Source organism: Opisthocomus hoazin, chromosome 14, assembly GCF_030867145.1.
Source record: "Opisthocomus hoazin isolate bOpiHoa1 chromosome 14, bOpiHoa1.hap1, whole genome shotgun sequence".
Classification (NCBI taxonomy): Eukaryota; Metazoa; Chordata; class Aves; order Opisthocomiformes; family Opisthocomidae; genus Opisthocomus; species Opisthocomus hoazin.
This window is the reverse complement of record NC_134427.1, coordinates 17,859,160-17,879,360: the sequence shown is the minus strand read 5'-3', so window position 1 is coordinate 17,879,360 and position 20,201 is coordinate 17,859,160. Positions and strand designations below refer to the sequence as shown.

General features: G+C 44.1%; 1 protein-coding gene across 6 annotated transcripts in view; it reads right to left on the bottom strand.

Moving 5' to 3' along the window:
- The window catches only part of STAG2 (STAG2 cohesin complex component), a 79,138-nt gene extending 59,285 nt beyond the window's left edge, over positions 1-19,853 (bottom strand). For 3 of the 6 annotated variants that reach the window (XM_075435170.1, XM_075435171.1, XM_075435165.1), the window contains exon 1: positions 19,660-19,853. The gene's annotated coding sequence lies outside the window, so the exon portion shown is untranslated. Of the gene's footprint in view, positions 1-16,999; positions 17,159-18,354; positions 18,374-19,181; positions 19,395-19,659 lie in introns of those variants that run through there. The other 3 variants (XM_075435166.1, XM_075435169.1, XM_075435167.1) reach the window with 3 other exon arrangements.
- Between the last annotated feature and the right edge of the window lie 348 nt (positions 19,854-20,201).

The window sequence follows — 20,201 nt, the reverse complement described above, 5'->3', positions numbered from 1 at the left end:
AGTAACACATATCTAGCTACGCACAGGCAGGTTAACAATCACCCCACACTGCTAGTGAGAGAGGAAAAAAAGTGAAAGACCACATGATTTGTGTTAACCTTAGCAGTCAAAAGCCAACAAACATGAAATCAGCAACACTGCAGTATTCTAGTCTCCTCAGTAACATGAAAGAAGGGATGCATGTGCCTTTTGTCATCAGTGCAGAGAACTTACTGTTAAAAGCGTTTGTTAAGCCACAATTAGCAAAACTCCCCCTTTCACGGAAAATATTGGTATTTGAGTATTTTTAATACAGACATAAAAATCACACAAAGCAGTGTTTTAAGAAGGACTGAAAATACTATAAATTGATATATTAATTTCCAGTCATTTAAAACAAACCTTTCACAAACTTTTATACCTGACATCAGATACAGGTTACCTTACAGCTTGAAACCAGAAAGAATAATGAACACCCACAACCCACAACCCAAAGCCCAAAGCAAAATGCAGAGCTGGAATAATGGTCTTCCCCCAACCATTTCACACTAGACAAAAATTCTGCTATGTCTGCCCCAGTGCTGCTTGTACTTTCATATGTGCGGAGAAAGAGAAAGGACAATGCATCATAACATCCTATCTAGTTCTCAAAACCTCCTTGAGTATTAGCATACAGACAGCACCCAAACTGCATCTCTGCCAATCCATCCACCCGCCCCTGTAGCACAGGCTTCTTACATCCTTTATGATCCCTTACGGATCAGAAGGAAATCATGAGCTACACATTTAAACAAAATTTTTCGAATCTGATTTTAACCTGCTTGGAACTTCTGGAAAGCTTCTGCAATTCTTCTCTAATGAACTAAAAATCCTACAAGCACATGGAGTACATGCAGTCAAAGTACAAAACCTAGGCAGTAACTCATCAGCTGATTTATCAATGGTTAGTAAGAAAAGTTCTGTCATGGTTCTAACGCTACAAGCAAAATAATGTTCAGTGAAATCCATTTGCAGAATGTGTGTACATTAAAAAATGCTGCCCACCACAAATATCTGCAGATATGTAACCATTATTTATTTAAAAAGGACAGCCTTTTAACTACACCAAACTTACTCCTTAAAACAGGCTCTTGGTGTAACAGCTGCCCTTCAGACAAGGCAAGCTTTGTACTGTTCCCTGAAAAAGCTATGGTATTCTCAATCAATGGTGTAAGACAAGAAATTATTTTTTTTTAATTTAAGCTGCTAAATTGCTAAGAATACTGTGGAATCCAAAACATTTTTCTAGAGGCTACCTACTTGAATCTCACATGCTTCAGTCATGTGAGAAAACATTAAAAACCCAAATAAAAGCAATTTTTTCCCCACGACTGAACACTAGTGTAGTTTCCATAAAAATGCCAGAACAAATGCTACTAACAAGAAATCAGTGGATTTCTTAGAGGAATATGACTTTTAAAATAGACCTTTGAGTCGGGTATATTTTACACAGAAATGCAAACAGTTAAATATGGTTGGCCAAAGCATAAAGAACTGGATGACCATCCACTACAGTCAACCTACCAAGGTGGTTTTGGCTGTTCTGAAGAACAGCTAAAACAGTATAGCTTAGCCCAGTTTTCAGCTTCCCTCACTAAAACTGCATAAACTAGACAGCAAGATCACCCACACTCACACATTCTTTTAAAATTCCTCCGCTAGCTTTGCCCTCATGCAGGAGCTACAACGCTCGTCTAACTTAACCCTAACAAACCCCACTTCCCTCAAGAACGCAGCAACACGCCTGCTCTCCAACCCATCTATGGCCTTCAGCAAGCACTCCTCTCAGCTCGAGCTTTCATAGCACAGTTCATGTTGCACACGCTATTGCATGTCCAAGTTCGATTAGAAGCAGTATGCATTTTTTTAAAAAAATAATTATGTTAACAGAAAAAATCTTAGAAACATTTATTCAAGAGTGCAATACTGTACCTCCTGCTCCAAGGTAATTAATCATTTCAATTAAAGCTGACTGGTTTAATGTGGAAACCTTTCCGGAGTTAGCAAAAAAATGCTTGGTCTTCATCCTCTCCATCAATACACACAAGACCAAAATTAAATTTTAGTCCAAGAAGTGCTTTACAAAGTTGATTTTGGGCCTTCATATTTCTACGGGCAGGGAAATCTGTCGAAATCTAGCAATGTATTTCAAAAAAAGAAAAAAAAAAGCCTTTGTAATACTACACAGGAAACTGCACATCTAACCAAATAACAGTGAGTGACAGAAAAAGAGGGAAAACATTTTATTTCTCCCTTTCCAGCCTTTTGTCCCCACTGATACTAACTGATCAAGTCTACTTCCATAGATATGAATGGGTCCTTACAAACCAGTGTATCCCCTAGGCTTTTTTCAGGTTTTTAAGTGTTTTTTTTTTTTAAAAGGTCCTGATGGAGTTTCCTGTGCCTTGTCAGTGGTAGTTTTTAATGTGGACCCATTAGCCTACATCTCCATTATTGACAACTCCCCTGTTTCTCCTTGCTATGCTGAAGCGCGTTTACCTCAAGAATTAGAAAAGATCGATGCAAGATTTTTTTTTTTAATGCAACTAAATAGGACAGCACTACCATGTCTTTCAGAGAATTCCAAAAGACAGAGCAGTTAACAGTGTTAAAAGACAGATGCTACTCATAAATCTAAATATGTGGGGGCAGGAACGAGGGAGGGCTAAACAAATGAAAACTGCATGGATAAAGAATCAATTCAGGAAGGTAACTGCTACCAAATTAGACTAAGAAGATTAATATTCAGCCATTATGAAATGGACTGTTCACCTACCATATAATTTAGTCTTTATTAAGCAAAATTAGTAGTACTGGCTTTTCTGCAATATCTTGTGCCTTTATTTTAATTATGCTCTCAGTGAAGTTTAGTGTTCTAGTAATAACTGACAGTCATTACAAACCTGAATAACATAAGTTACGATTTTCATGTTGTACCCCATCAAGCCACACAGGTGGTTTACACACACCAACAGGTATACTCACCTACACTGTCACCATACACATTTCAGAAGGAATAAGGCTCAGGGGAAGAATAACCCAGTCTATTTTAAGCAACTGTATGGCATTTTCAGAATAAATAATCATCTTCTTCCAAAATTAAGTCACCAGAGGAAGAGTCTAAGCGCAGGAAGATCTAATTTACAGGACAGTCAAAAACTGCAGCGTGATACTTAAATCACACCGTCTTCCAGGTTCCTGCATGAACATCTGCCTTCTGTGCCAACAGGACACAGAAGTACATCGCAAGAGTTGTTTGACAGCGAAGCCACAATTCTTAATACTTGGATTAGTAGTACCACATCACCCAGTCATGAAAACTTGACATGTGTTAGACTGAGGCACACAGCTACATTTCCGCTCATTCTGCATGAACACATAATGCCAGACATGTCCTGGACAGAAGATACACGATTCATCATTAAGCCTGTTTGAGAATTACAGGTTGCTTTTACAAACAGGCAGGATAAGTCAGCACCTTCCTAACATGCAGCTGTGGCATTTTTGATTCATTGACACTTAAGAGTGCTACCAGGCCTTTTTCACAAAGGACAGGCACCAAAATACGATTGTTTTGTAAATTACAAAAACACTAACTGAAGCAATACTAAACCCAGTGTTACAGACAATGAAAGCTGGAGAAAAAGGGGGAGGCAGGGAGAAGAGATACAAAAGTAGGCACAGAGCACACAGTTTCAAACATCACTGTTACCCTAAAGTATTAAAGTTAAAATACAACTGTATTTTAAAAAGAAAACCAACCCTAACTTACACAGCAGGACAAAATATCTCCATGAGTACAGAGAAACACATTACCTGTCCACTAAAATCAATATGAGACTATAACTAACCAGAATACTCTAGTAGACACCCCAACAGCAATGCAAAATAGTATTTCCAGTCTTGTTACCAAATATCTTCTACTACATCTTTCTTGAAGACACTCCTTACTGCCCTAAGTTTGCAATTCTCTCAATGCTGATTTATCATTATACTATATCCTTAAAATATTCCAAATAAATACTTTCTTACGATTTTGAACAATTCTGTTTCTTGGTAATTTATATTTCTCTCAAACTAAACAACTTCTTTTCCTCTCCTTTTGATCTCACTCCACGTATAGCCACACAAAGACATTCCTTAGCATTGCTTTCTCAAGATTTGAGTATCTAGTAACAAAACTGGTGAAATGCATTTTTTCAAATAACTTTTTTGGCATGCCAGTAACATTTTTTGCTTATTGCTTATTATCATAAAATGATATTAACTGTTCTGATTTACTGTAAGATATCACTTCTGAACATAACAATTGTAATAGATAAGCTTTTGTATGATGCCCAAAATAGCAGTATTATTACAGCAATATGCAGCTTAAACTGTTTGACATGTCTAACTAATTAATTCCATCATTTACGTGTTCCCTGAATAAACTGCAGAATCTTCCTCCATTTTATTTGGAGTATAATCTATTACTGGATTAGTGGCTCTGGAGAACCACTTAAATAGAACTAACAATATGGTAAAGTTTTAGCAGCCTAAGAACCCAAATATCCCAAATTTCTAACACTCTAGACTGTGTTCTACTATGCTGTGATACACAAGTCCCCATGTACGACCTGCAACACATATTCTTTAACTCTTAGTTTCTGAACAAAAGACTTAATGATGACATTATCAAATCCTAAAAATTAAGTATATGTTTAAAACCATCATGCTTTCCAGCAGTTAAAGGTTTTACACTGCTAATATTGAAAGCTTAGAATATAAAATGATTACACATACATTATACAAAACCCATTTTTAAAACTTAAACACTTCCACTAGTTCCACTTACTCCCCTATTTCATAATCTTTGCCTTTTATATGCCTTCTCAAATTGTCATTCACCTTTAGAAAAGGAAGCTGTTTGATAGAAACAACTTGGCTGAGTACTAGTAATGTCAAATTTTTTCCCAGTATTCCTTTCAATTATCAACTGAGAGCACATTTTCTACCAATTTTAACAGACTGCATTAATTACATCTATCCCTTTTTTAGCTAAATAACAAAGAAACCACAAACAATAACCACAGTAGTTTGATAATACAAGAAAATAGATGGGTTACTACTGGTGAAAGGAATAGTCCCACAGCCCCCTTCTCCCTGCATTTACTTCTGGCTATATCTCATAGTCAAGGGCACTTGTCAGACCCTTTGTTGAGCAACAATCTATTAATTTCTTTTCAAATGAACTGGCTTTCCAACAGTTTAGTAAGTTGAGCTGGCTCGACAAAAGAGTCCTGTGGCTGGTGCAAGAAAACAGCTCTTTTCAAAATCAGTGAGACACTACAGCAGACATGATCAACTGTCAAATTACGTCAAAGGAAAAACAGAGATGCTCGTACTGTTTTGTTAGGCTATAACTGTTTTAAAAGTTACCATACACTGCTCCAAATCTAGCTTCACCTCGCTGGCTATAGCACTATGACACATACATTGCACAGCACCAAAACGCCAGTACCAAGCGTTATCTAGCCAGCTACGAAACACAGAAGCCTGGCCCAAATGTGCTGCTTTCCAACAGTAACAGAAATTCATAACTCACTCTGTTCTGTGGTGTCTGAATAAATGTTCTGACAAGCCGATAGTTGATCACCTTCGCCCAAATCCTACATAAAATTGCAATGGAAGCAGCAGAGATGTGACAGGAATAGAAAGACATCATATCCCTGCTGAAGAAAGCACCATTAGCTCATTTCACCAAGTACAGCCAAGAGTGGTTGTCTCATTTAGGTTGTATAATCCATTGCCATTACAAAGTTTCTTCAGCGTATCAGACATGATTAGAATCTGCCATTACTCTGTATACCAGGACTAGCTTTATTCAATCACAGCAGCACTCATCACTGAGTAGTTTAATACTGTAAGAGCATGCAATGAGAACTAGTCCTATTTCTAATGATTTTCTTCATTGATCTGTGTAGCTTTTAAAAATCATGCTATTACAAGAAAACAAACAGAAATTTTACTGTGTTCGTACTGAAGTTGTTTTGACTAGCATTTTGTCAGATGATAATCACATAGAAATAGTTTTAGTCCATTTTAACTAATATCATAAGAATTCTCACAACAGTACTAGGCCTGCATATGGGATACTTATGCATACTACTAATCTTGTACAACAGTACACTTGCCTTAAAAAGCTATCTATGTTTTAGACACTTAGTGAATGTCAAAAGCCATGGAGCCATTTAATTTCTACTGAACTTTACAACAAGCAAAAAACACCTCTAACTAAAACTCAACAGCAAGTTAATACAGAACAGCCAATTTAAAATCGGTGAACTGTTTGGTAAAAGACAAAACATAAAATCAAGTAAAAGATTAGGCCACCTTCTAAGGACTACTACTCTCTGAATTTTAGTCAGCTTTTAATGTGTTACAAATTACAATTCAAACTTTCTTACGGACTAACAGAATTTCGTTCTCAAAATTCTGCAAACTATGTATTCCCAGAGATGATATTACTGTCATCATTTTTGGTTTTTTACATTCATTTAGGAAACTTCTTTCAGCTCTCTGCCGAAAGTTTAAGACCAGTATGCCCTATCCACCACTTCATTTTCCTTCCCGTTCAGTGTCTCCAAGATGCAACACAACGCCACAAAGTATCCAGGCCACTCCAGGTGCAGAAAACTAGAGTTCTTTCAGCACAGTACCCCACCTACACTAAGATGGCCCTGATCACAGTATTTCTTCCTATTAGTTCACATTGTTTCCAGCATGCAATTTACTGTATAGACCTATTCTTGCAAATTTTCATGTTTAACTCCCTAAGGAAAAGTTGGAATGAGAAGATTTCGAAGCTTAAGTCAGAACTGCTGAAGCCTTTCTTTAAAAGGATGCTCAACGTGAAAACATACCAAATCCAATTTGCAAAGACACACATTTAGAAATTCATGCGTATTACATTTGTAAACTACCTGAAGAAAAGAATATTTTACAATCTCTTCAAAAGAAAAACAAGCAGTAGAAAATCTGGGTAATACAAGCTAAAATATACAACTACATAACTTTTTTGTAAAAACCCCCACTCAAAAGGGGCATTTTTACAAATTATAGATTTGTTTGTTTTAAATCCATATGCTGATTTTTCAGACACTGCTGCAGCAAGATACTTTCATACAACACACTGGTCATTTGCAGCTGATCAACAGCATAGACAAAAAGCAACAGAACAGTAACTTTCACAGCAGAGTAAAAACGTACGTAGCCACTCTGAGGTTGGTCTTGTGAGAACCTTACTGTAATCAGAACACTAACAGCTTAATGAATTTGTCATACCAGTTATATTTAATAAATATCAGTGTAAGTGAAAACTACCATTTATAATGCCAGACCACAAACAGGAAAAACCTTACTAACTTTTTAGTACAAGTATACCGTAAGCAATTAAAATAATTTTCAACTTAAGACTATGTTTTAAGATGAATGACAGACAGTTCTTTAGAAACACGCTCAGAATGAACATTATTCTCACAGCATCACTTGTTATGAATACGCTAGGGCTCCCCAGACTGGAAAGAAATAAACCTTAATACAAGCAGAAACAAAAACTAGCAGAGAAAACCTTGAGACACCACACACAAAACGAATGAAATGCCATTCTTTCCAGCAGTCAGCATCCTACAACGCACGGGCCTCCTGAAGAGTAGTACTATACTCTATTCATAACTTTTCTCTACACCACACTAAGCCAGAAGAGTAGAGTGACAAAAATGGTATGTTAATAAGATGGTAAAGATTATTCTTAACTACACTAGTTACAGCAGTTCGTTCTTCTGACATCAAAAAAGTAGGGGTCATAACTGGCTGTTACTGATTTATACTGACAGAACTTGGGCTCAAATGTTAAATAAAGATTAGTTAATATTTGCAGAAGACTTTGAACATACAAAATGCTATGTAAGTAGCAAGTATTAAGTCTTCCCACACACTCATTTTGGCATGCCTCCAAGCAGGGAAGTCCCACAGAAACATTTCAACAGCAGTAAGGAGAAACAGAGAGCTCAGGCAACTGCAGCTACATTCACAACAGTCCTATTGAGCACCTGCAAAACTGGGGAGAATCAATGTCTACTAGCCAAGCTTATGGCCTTCTGCAAATTCAACGCCAAAAAAGTACCTCTTGTTCCAACATGGCTTATCTAAATGGATAGTGCACAACCTGGATCTCTGTAATTCTTTGTACAATCCAAAACGATCTACAAAACTCCAAAGATTCTGCACATGCGGCTTTCCCGTTGTCTAGTATTTCTGACCAGACTACAACTTCACAAAACAAAATCGCAGCCTACAGTGTAGCTGTCAGTTTGATTATTCACATTGAAGCTTATTTTCAAAAATTCATAGCTTCTGCCTAAGCAGACCAGTTTCTAAATTCTAAAATGGTGAGGAATTAAGCACTGAATCACTATGCAATAGTTTCTGATCAGTTAACAGTAAAGCTCTTCCAGAACACCTAAAGAAAGCCAGCATAGCTAAGCTGAAATATCAGAGGGTTCCCCATAGTAAAAAATGCTCTGCAAGTTTTCTTCCAAGAGTGGAAGAAAACAAAATGCTCTGAACCGAGCTTAAAATGTGGTAGAGAGTAGAGGCAGGCAATGTCTTCAGGCATTATTTGGTCTATTTCTCAGTATCCATGAAGGACAATATTAATATTAATGAGATTTAAAAAAAAGGATATGTCTGGTTTAATTATCAGGTGCTCTGAAAGATGAAACCTGTAGCCTCAGCATGCCCGCAAAACCTCAGAAGCTAGGAGGGAGATGAGTGAGGAGGGATGGGACTTCAATCGCATCGGATGGTCCACATTCCGTAAAAAGGCCAAAGACAGACCTCATGTACAGAACTGGCACTGCAGCTTCCATAAACCACAGAAAACTCGAGAGTGCAAAGGCTCATAATAAGATCTAACCACAACAGGCTGGTAAGCATCCAACTGAAGAAGGAGGTCTAGCAGGGTTTTGACAACAGCTTCTGATTAACCATGCTAAGGCCGGAAGAAAATACGGAGGGGAGGAAACTTTTCTATAACCGTTCCCAAATCTTCTCTTACCCTTTCCGTCTCATCCTAAGTAACACCTGCACAACTTCTAACCAGTGTGTAAACTGAAATAAAAGAAAAATGTACTTGGTCTTCCTGTCTGCATAAATTCATGCAAATCAAGAGCAGCCCTGAATTTCCTTGCAGAGCTCTAATTGATCTATGGCAGACTATGTAACATTGGAGGGGGGGGGATAAGAGATCACTACAAAGATTAGAGGATTACTTTTGAACTGGCATACTGCCCAAACAGTTTTTAAAGAGTCAGATCATGTAGAAAAGTAGCAGACAACAGCAGGAGTAAAATTTTATTTTCCTCGTCCTACAGTCACGGAAAAACATTGCCACTGCTGTTGGACCAGGCAACAGACCACTTCACCCACTGAAAGCTGCAGCCCCCCTCAATTCTGTACTCCCACTGGCTAAAAGCTCCTGCATCTTGTTCCATGCAGGAGCAGCACCTGTCTGACTCCACAGAAATTTAACCCACAGAAAACTACCCTTCTTCATCATTTAAGTCCTTAAGCCAGTTCACCTATGGGGTTCAAACAGGCAGAAGACACAGGCGCACGGCAAATAACAGAAGCACGTGGTCAGGACATGGAGACAGGACCACCTCGGCAGCAGCAGCTAGCCATTGAACTGGCTGAGTCACATGGTGAAGGCACATCTTCAGTAGCTTGAAGGGAACAAGTATGGAAGGAAGAAGACTATTAAAGAGGGAGGAAACTCTGCAAGCGGAGTTATGTTCAAAAATTACTTCCAGTTACTGAAGTGCCCAATCCTGCTCTTTCCCATCAGTCAGGTAACTAGTCCCTCCACCAATCCCCCTCAGAATAAAAAACAACTCTATTTTCGATGGATTGCCAGCTTGATTTCTCCAGATACCCCAACAAAAGGCTTTAGTGATTGATTTTGATTTCCTAACTTTACCACCCATTGAAGACAAACATTTGCACCTTCCACATCTACCAGGACAACATATTCCAAGACTAAGATTTTAAATACAAGCAGTTCTTTATGCAGCTAAGAACTCAATGCCAACATATTCCACAACAGAAATAAAAAAGTGAAGGTGATGCAACCAAACACAGAACATACTTTTGAAACAGTTCTAGTAAACATCAACATATTCTTACACTTTCCTATCTTTCCCATCTTCCTTGGTACAGCTTACTTCATCCTGGCAATTTTATTTCATCTTCTAGGATGCTTAATTCCTTATATACTGTCAAACAGTCCTCACTGTAAGGAAACTGAAAAATTTCAGTAAGTTTCTTGAATCCCCAAGGTACTAAGAATATGAACACAATCTTGCATCCAAAACAACTGTTAGAACTTTTCCATGCTTCTCTTCACTGGAGATAGGGAAGACTAAGCCCATTTGTAGGATTATGCAAGAATGCATAAATCCTCTCTGTAAACAAAACTTCCCTAACCAGTTTTGAGTGCAACATACACCACGCATAGTTTATACCCCCTTGGCACAAAAAAGAAAAAACTTGAAAATTCAGTTCTATATATATTGTTACTGCATTTGGGGGTGAACATGACTAATCTTAATGGCTGATCTACTGTATAGCAAGAGGATGACTTACTGTCTTTTCTTCTATCCACAGTGTTACTAAACTGAAAGTTTCTAAAAATGTTTTTGTCATTTTTACATCGTACTGATATATACAACCTGTGTCTTGCCACCTTTGAACATTTTTGCTTAGCAGCAACTACTGCTCTGAGACACAAACCTACTCTAAGTACACAACTTTATTAACTTTCATAAAACTAAGACATTGCTGAATAGAACTTCAGCAGCACAAACAGAAAGACAATGAATGCAGCAACAGAAATAAAACACCCAAAAGCTGACTTATAAAAATTATTTTTCAAATGTCAAGCCACAGGTCTTCTAGTTTACAAAAATCTGTTCTACTTGACAATAGAGTAGTAATATGGCATACACACACTGCTACATCAGCAATACTTCTTCACTGATAGACATTTTAAAAATTAGACAAATATCAATAAAAATGCATCAGTTTTGAAAATACAACTCAAAGCAAGTCTAATGGAAGCCCACTCAAAATAAGAGCAGCTTAAATATGGAATACAGGAGACAAAAATGTAATTCAGCAGCACATGCTAAAAAACCCAAACATTTTTCCACTATCATTGAAATATTTGCCTTAAAGCATTTTATGTTTGGTAAATCAACATGTAAAAGCCAGTTTCACCTTTTTTTGGACCATTGTTTATTAGGCAAGTAAAAACAGACCTATACCACAGATGCTAGAGATACTTGTGCAGCTTTCCTTTCTGGTTACCATAGTTTCAAATGAACTGTACATTCCCAGAAATAATACTTATGAGAAGGAATAAAAATATCACCACTTAAATATGATAACTGCATGAAGAATCATTTTGATCAGTGTATGAATGACACTCAAATGAACAGGTAACTTGCTTAGGAAAGGAAGTTTTATTTGCAAGACCTTGTCATAGACACAGCGGTGAATCTTGAGGGTGGACAGGAAGGGAAGAATAAAGATAGTAAAAGCAACCAGAAGGAAGAGAAAGTAGGCACCAAAACATCATTCTGTAGTCATTCACCTCTCTCTCTCTCTCATTCAATAATACCAAATAAAAAACACAATCAGCTCTAAACCAGGCCATTAGCTTTCCAAGCCTCCATCACCAAGGTCTACTTTCCAAACATATACTGGGGGGTGGAAGTGCATGAATCTCTATAGAAATTTAAGATGACTTCAAGACCTGAAATAACAAAAAAAAGACCTTCCAACAAGAATAGCGTAATAGCTTGCCAGAGAGACTGTGGAAACCCCATCCTCCAAGATATTCAAAACTTGGCTGGATAAAGTCCTGAGCAACCTCATCTAACTGGATGAGCTTTAGGCAGGAGGTGGGACTGGGCCTCCAGAGGGTCTTTCCCTCCTATATGATTCTGTGACCTAGAACACAAATTAATTTTATCATTGTGGCACCACTTCTAGGAAGCAACTGCCCATCCACAATGCAAAGCTTTATTTTATGTGGGGTTATAAGAAAGTATTTTGCATATAGTTTTCAAACGGGTACATGAAGCAACAACGAAAATAAAACAGTATATGGCAGCATGCCAAACAGGAACTTTGCTGCAAGAATGTAGTTCCTATCCCAAAATAGTACGAAGTAACAAAAATTTGAAGATACTTTTGTTATTGATCTAAAACTATTAGTATCAGTTTTCCCTTCTCAACTATATTTAAACTGTATTCTTTACTCTGTATCAAGATGCAACAGTCCGTATCAATTCCGCTTCCTATTTGTCTGCCACAAACAGTACTGCCATATGTAGACTGCAGCCACTGGTCATTCTCATTTTGGAAAAAAAGTCCTTACCAAGTTTCACAGAATCACAGAATCACAGAATAGTAGGGGTTGGAAGGGACCTCTGTGGGTCATCTAGTCCAACCCCCCTGCCGAAGCAGGGTCACCTACAGCAAGCTGCACAGGACCTTGTCCAGGCGGGTCTTGAATATCTCCAGAGAAGGAGACTCCACAACCTCCCTAGGCAGCCTGTTCCAGGGCTCCGTCACCCTCAGAGGGAAGAAGTTCTTCCTCATGTTCAGACGGAACTTCCTGTGCCTCAGTTTGTGCCCATTGCCCCTTGTCCTGTCTCTGGGCACCACTGAGAAGAGCTTGGCCCCATCCTCCTGACACCCACCCTTCAGATATTTGTAGGCATTTATAAGGTCCCCTCGCGGCCTTCTCTTCTTCAGGCTGAACAAGCCCAGTTCCCTCAACCTCTCCTCGTAGGGGAGATGCTCCAGTCCCCTCACCATCCTTGTAGCCCTCTGCTGGACTCTCTCCAGTAGCTCTTCATCTTTCTTGAACTGGGGAGCCCAGAACTGGACACAGTACTCCAGATGAGGCCTCACCAGGGCAGTGTAGAGGGGAAGGAGAACCTCCCTCGTCCTGCTGGCCACACTCTTCTTGATGCACCCCAGGATCCCATTGGCTTTCTTGGCAGCCAGGGCACACTGCTGGCTCATGGTTAACCTGTCGTCCACCAGGACACCCAGGTCCCTCTCCGCAGAGCTGCTCTCCAGCAGGTCCACCCCAAGCCTGTACTGGTGCATGAGGTTGTTCCTCCCCAGGTGCAGGACCCTGCACTTGCCCTTGTTGAACCTCATCAGGTTCCTCTCTGCCCAGCTTTCCAGCCTATCCAGGTCACGCTGAATGGCAGCACAGCCTTCTGGTGTATCTACCACACCTCCCAGTTTGGCGTCGTCAGCAAACTTGCTGAGGGTACATTCTAACTCTTCATCCAGGTCGTTGATGAAGAAGTTAAAGAAGACTGGGCCCAGTACTGACCCCTGGGGGACACCACTTGTTACCAGCCTCCAACTAGACTCAGCGCCGCTGATGACAACCCTCTGAGTTCTGCCATTCAGCCAGTTCTCTATCCACTTCACCGACCACTCATCCAGCCCACACTTCCTCAGCTTCCCTAGGAGGATATCATGGGAGACTGTGTCGAAAGCCTTGCTGAAGTCAAGGTAGACAACATCCACGGCTCTCCCTTCGTCTACCCAGCCAGTCATGTCATCGTAGAAAGCTATCAGATTGGTCAGGCATGATTTCCCCTTGGTGAATCCATGCTGACTACTCCTGATAACCTTCTTGTCTTCCACTTGCTTTCACCAGTTTTATCCCTTGGAAAAAACATCATCATTAATAAGTTCTCCGTTTCTAAGAAGATCAGAAAGGAAATGAAAAATAATGTCAGTGGTCAGGATGTACCACCTTGTTACTCAAATTAAATTAGCTAGCCACTATATCCATAACTAAATTAAAAAAATCTATTATTCTAGGACTCATGTCATATAAAATCACCTTCAAATTAAAAACTAGACACCTCAAATGCGCACTACGTGAATTACAACAATGTGTTTATGACATTTACTACTTACATTGTTTTTTTAGTAACTTCAGTTATCTATATATTCACTTAACAATAGTAAGACAATAAAAGTCACATATAAAAAAATATGGATCTTCACTATTCACACCCCTACTCCATACAAACTTCCCTTTTACTGAACACTCCCTGCTGGAAGATCACACACTCACAAACAAAATCAGCCAATTATATTACTTGCATGTTATCTGCTTACTAAGACTTGATATGGTTCAAATTTCCAGAGCTGATCCTTCTTAAGGGATGAACTGGTAGGAAGGAATACCTGAAGGAATAACAGGTAATTATAGGAAAGACAAAAAAGCCTTATCTTGAACAGCTGATTTTTATTTGCAAAGTCAATCTTTTTTTTCCCCAGATGACATGCTGCAAGGAAGATATTATTTCATAAAATTTAGGCTGAAATCCCATGCTAAGTAAAAAAATGCAATTCAGCCATAACCAAGAACTGCAACACTACATCCAAATCAAAAATATCCATCTCTTTCTAGGCAGATCACACATGTTAAGCAATAGAAAAGTAACTGTATTAAATCCTCTTTGCTATATGACTACATGTATTAAATCACCACATCTACCCAGGAAGCATCAAACCAACAAGCGCATACACTAAATGATGCCTGTCACTCGGTGGGAGCGGGGTGCTACTGGGAAAAGCCTGCAGGTAAGGCTGGTGAGTTGTCCTGTCAATCACCCAAAGCTCACTCACTGGCCCAAAGCTGAGCAACCTTTCATCAAACCTTGGCAGCAACTTGGAGCCAGTTTTGGAACGCAAAGCCAACTAAACAAAATGTGCATTCCTAACATTTGTTGTTTCTATTTTAAGTGGTCAGTAGTTTCAGAAATGTTTTGTGCTTTCTGAAATGTCAGTATATTCCATTTCTTTTCATGATTTGCTAATAGAAAACCCTGAAATTCAGACTCCAGCTGTAACTCTTCGTATCAGTCTAGACCACTGCAAAAATACGTATTACATGGCAACATGCACCATTTGAGACCTTCTTCAAAATACAAGCAAAAGTCATTGGCTTGCCCTATCAACCCTACAACAACGGGAATAGATGCAAAGATACTTTCCTCTCTAGGAACCACACAGAAAGCACTAACAAAAAACTGATGTAGAAAACAAATCATCTTCCACTGACTTCTAGTGCCACATGTATTCCCTCGCTTTAATACAACTCACCTTTACTGAAATAAAAGCATACAAAAGAAAAACACATATAAGGTTGTGTAAGGACAGGACTAATAAACCGTAAGATTCAGAGCCATAAGAAAACAGAACATTCATCTACCAAAAAAAACCAAACACACACACTCTCCTTTCCAGATCCTTGCTTTTGAGTGGGTATCGCGATTCAACTTCTCAATCACAGATCACAATCTACCCTCAAATATATGCCAATCGTCTTACATCTTCTCACTCTTTTGATGATGTTCTTTTACAAACATAAGCCCTCCAGAGGGGGAAGCTACAGCTAGTTACATGACCAAAAAAATATACAGAATAGACAACAACAAAGTCCACACCTGGACATAACATGTGTACCCGGATAAAGCAGTTACCTGACAGTTAACCCGATTTCCCTCTGCAGTCACAATAAGACAAGAGGTAACTGTATACAAATGTAGTCCTATACGTCTTTCATTTCTTATTCATATTGGGATAAAAAAATTATAAAAACAGATTGCGCCTGTGGTCCTCCATGCAACTCTGCAGCCAGTAAAGGCTACAAAAAGCTAACTGCCCCATGAAAACCAAGGGGGTGCCTTACCAGATCAAATTTTCCCTATCTCTATCACCAAAATTGGGTGCCAGATCTCTCCTTAAACGTGACCAGCTGAGGGAAAATGTTTGTGACATGAGAGAAAAGAAGCATCTCACTTTCCCTTCTTCTCTACTCGATATCTCACAGATCTGAGATTTTCTTAAGAGTGCAACACTCAGAGATACAGAGATACCAACAAGGGAGAGAGCATAATGCGACATACTGCAGTGGCATAACCCATCAAATTTAGGACTCTGGTCTAGTCTTAAAGATCCAGGCCATCAACCTGAGAGGATCAAGACAAGATAACACAGTTTTTGTGTTGATACCTGAACAGTGAAACATCTCCCTCAAGAGAGCCCAGTCAGACAACAGCCCCCCAAGCTTCCCAACTTCAACAAGTCAGCATTAGCCCTACATCTGTCTGGGGTGATCTAAATGAAGGCCACCTTCACAAGTTTCCCTTACTTTGTATTTACTCAAAAAAAAAGAAAAAAAAAATCCAACTCCACTAGTCTTATGAACTGCAACATGAGAAAACTTCAAGAAAATAAACTCTAATTAAAACAACATATGATTAAAAGTACATTTTTACTCTCCAACTCTCAAAATTCTTAAGTTCATTTCATACAAACAACAGCAACAGAAATTCACGGATTTCTCTTTCAAGTTGCATAAAACCCACCTGCAGACGACAGCGTCCCTGGTTGTGTTAAGAAGGACCCACACAAACTCCACTGGCTACAGAGCAAGTTCTAGCTGCAAGAGCTGGGAATTAATTCATATTTTCCTCCTTTGTGTAACTTTAAAGCTTTCTTAGCCTTTGTTTCATTAATCACAAGGGTATGGGGATTCCACCCCTTTCAGCTTCGGTGCTGAAAGCATCAAAGAGATTAAGGTTTACACTACCAGCATGGCGGCTGCCTCCTCACACCTTGTTTCACTTTGTAATGAAACTGTTACCACAGTTATAAGGGAACAGAAACAGCGCTACCCAGCAGAGAGCCCCACGCAAGACCTGTGATTCCGCGACTGATCACCACCAGGATTTATCCACAAAATTAAGAGTTGGGGATAATGACCAAGTAACACCAAGAAACCAGAGATTAATGTCTGCGAATTGCACAACCACTCGTGGCATTTCTTTACCTGCACATAACCAACCAGCTGGGCGGATGGGTGTTTTGTATCCACACTCCAGGAATAATAATAATAACAGGGGAAAAAAGGGTATGAAAAGGACAAAAAGTTGTTTCAGGTGGCCGAGCATTCTGAACTGGAAAGCAGCCGTCGATCACAACCCGAGACCGAACCGCTGAGAGTTGACGTGAGAGCCCCGCCGGGAGCACATCCTAGCGCAGAGAGCGGCACTAACCGGAACCCCGGGCCGCACGCAGCCGCCGTACGGCCGTCCCCGACGGCAGCGACCTCCCCCCCCCCCCCCCCCCAACACAACCCCACGGAACGGGGAAGCCGCGGCAGCCCCGCCGGGAGCGCGCCCGCCCGGTCTGCCCGCCAGGAAGCCGCCGCCTCCCGCCGGGGCGCGGGCCAATGGGCGGCGGGCGCAGGCGGCGGGCGAGGCACGGCCCGGGCCCAGGCCCGGCGGGGCCGCGCGTGACGCAGTTCGGTAACGCGACTGCCCGCCCCCGGCGCGAGCCGCCGCGGCCCCTCCTCGAGAGCCGGCAGCGGGCGGCGGGCTCGGCCGGCCCGGGTCACCTCCGGGCACCCCTGCTGCGGGCGGGTGGGGAAACGCGGGGTCACGCCGGCGGGAGAGCGGCCTGACGAGACTGGACGGGACACGCCAGGGTGTGGCCGGGGGAGCGCACGGGAAGGGAGCACTTATGGGGGGGGGGGGGGGGGGGGGGGCACGGCTACCCGCGCTGCCAAGGAGTAATTAAAAATAAAAAAAGATAAAAAAACCACAAACAAACAACAATAAAAAACCCCACCAGAAAGCAGCCACAGCAACTACAGCACCGGACTCGGCGGTCACTGAAACTTGGCGTTAACTCCCAACACCGCGTCCCGCGGGAAGGCAGCAGCGGCGCGAGCCGAGCCGGGGCAGCGCGATCAATCAATCGATCAATAAATATAAAGCGGCCAAAGTGGGAGCCCAGAGCCTTCACCCCCCGTCCTCGGGGGTGAGAAGGGGAAAAAAAAACACCCCAAAAAACCCCCACAGAACACCCCAAACTCGAGTCCGGTGGCTGCCGGGTCTCCCCGGGCCGGAGGGATCGTCCGAGGGGCGGGCGGGGAGGCAGCGCGGCCGGGGGGAGCGGGCGCACCCGGGACGAGGGGGTGGGGGGACGCCCGAAAAACCGGGCCTCCCGGCCCAGCCGTCTGCTGCCGCTCTCCTCGCTCCCCCGAGACCCTCACCACGAGTCCGCGACCTCCGAGTCCCTCACCACGGCAACAGCTGCAGTTCGGGGTTGTTTTTTTTTTTAATCCGTGTAGAGAAAATGAGCGCCCAGAAGAGAAACGCCAGGAGAGCTCTCGCTTCCTACCTGGGCAGGGTTCAGCTCGGTTCAGTGCGTGCCGAGGAGGAGGGGGCAGAGGAGCACTATCTAAAACAAAAGTGGCGCCAAAACCCCCCAGTAAGAAGCATTCTTCCTCCTCCTCCTCCTCCCCCCCCCCCCCCCCCCGCCCCGGCCGGCGAGAGCCCAGCGGGGTTCCTGCAACACGCGGCTCCCGGCATCGGGCGGCCCCGGCACAAGTTGGCAAGCGCCCTTTCTTTACCAAAAAAAATTAATAAATAAATGAAGCAAGGCGAACGGAAACTGCCACAACTCTTCCTCTGAGCGGGCAGCCGCCGGAGAGCTGGCCCAAAGTCACTCGGAGGGGAAAACTCGCCCCACAAAGGCCTTCCCCGAGCTGGGGGGGGGGGGGTCGCCAGCTCCTTCGGAGGAGGCAGCGAAGGAGGCAGGGGGGAAGGCGCAGGTCAGTCCCCGCGTCCTCACTCGGGCCGAGGGAACTCGCTCCTGCCCGGTCACCGGGGAAGAGGCGGCCGGAGCTGCCCCAGGCTCGGAAGAGAGGACGGGAGGGGAGAAACCCCGCTCCCCCGGCGCTCTCCTCCGCGGCAGGAAGAGCCCAGCTGCCGGGCGGCGGGAAGGAGGGGGAGCGGTGTCAGGGCTGGGAGCCCGCTGCCCCCGGCCCCCTCCGACACTCCGCCCCGGGACACCGGCAGCCGCCCCACCATTTTCTCCTGCGCGCCGCCAGGCCCAGCGCTCCCTCCCCCCCCCCCAGCGCGGCCCGCTCCGTCCGCGGCGCCTCTGACCCCGCTTCCCCCCCCCCAGCCCCCCAGCCGCCCGGCCCGGCTCGCCCACACACACACACAATGCCCGAGTCCTCCATCTTGCCGGCAGCCCCTGCTCGGCTCGGGAGAAGGGGGGAGGAGGAGAAGGCGGTTCTCCATTTTAGCTCGCCGAGCACTGGGCCCGGCCTGCCCGCGGCCGGCTGCGTGGAGGAGGAGCGGGGGGCTCCGGGCGGGCGGCGGGGGCTGCTTTCGGCGCCCTCTCGCTCTCTCACTGGCGCTCCCGCCCGCGGGCCCCCTCCCCGCCGAGGCGCGCTGGGAAGCGGGGGGGGGGGGGGGTGGGGAAGCGGGGGGCTGGAGTGTTTTCGCGGCTCGGCCCCACCGTCCTCCATCTTGGCTGCGCGGAGTCCCTGTGGCCAGGCGGCCTAGCGCCCCGCGCCGTCCCCGCCGGCCCGGGGAAGCGCGGGGCCGCGTCCGGGCCCCTCTCCTCAACCACGCACCGCGATCCCCGATCCCCCCTCCAAACTTCCAGAAGCTTCGCCGCCATTTTCTAACTTACCTTTGCCGAACGTCGGCGTAGGCAGCGAGGAGGCCCGGGCTGGTAGCTCCGCTCCTATACCCCCGGCCCGGCTGGCGGTCTGGGCGCCCGGCCGGCGGGCTCGGCGGCGGGGGGGCCGCGGGAAGGCCGCGGGGCGCGGGCAGGTTCTTTAATTTGGCGGCGGCGCCGGGGATTGTTTGGGGTGTTCGCTGCGCGGCGGCGGGCGGGCGAATGGCGGGCGCAGGCGCCACCTGCCGGCCACCCGCCGGCCGCCGCTCTCCTGAGCGTGGGGCGACACCTGCCGGCGGGCCGCGGCGCGGCCGGGAGGAGCGGGGTAAACAAGGTGCCGCGCATGCGCCCGCCGCCCCCCGGCCGCTCCCCCCCTGCACAGCGCGGCGTTTGGCGGGGCCCGGCTGAGGCGGCGCCGCCCGAGGGGAGCGGGGCCGGGCGGGGCGGGGTAGGCCCAGCCGGCGGCCTCATGGCTCGGGGCGGGATTGGGTGACCGACACGCGCTGGACGGCCTAAAAAGGAGAGAGCGGAGCCGGTGGGACGCGCGGCCTGGC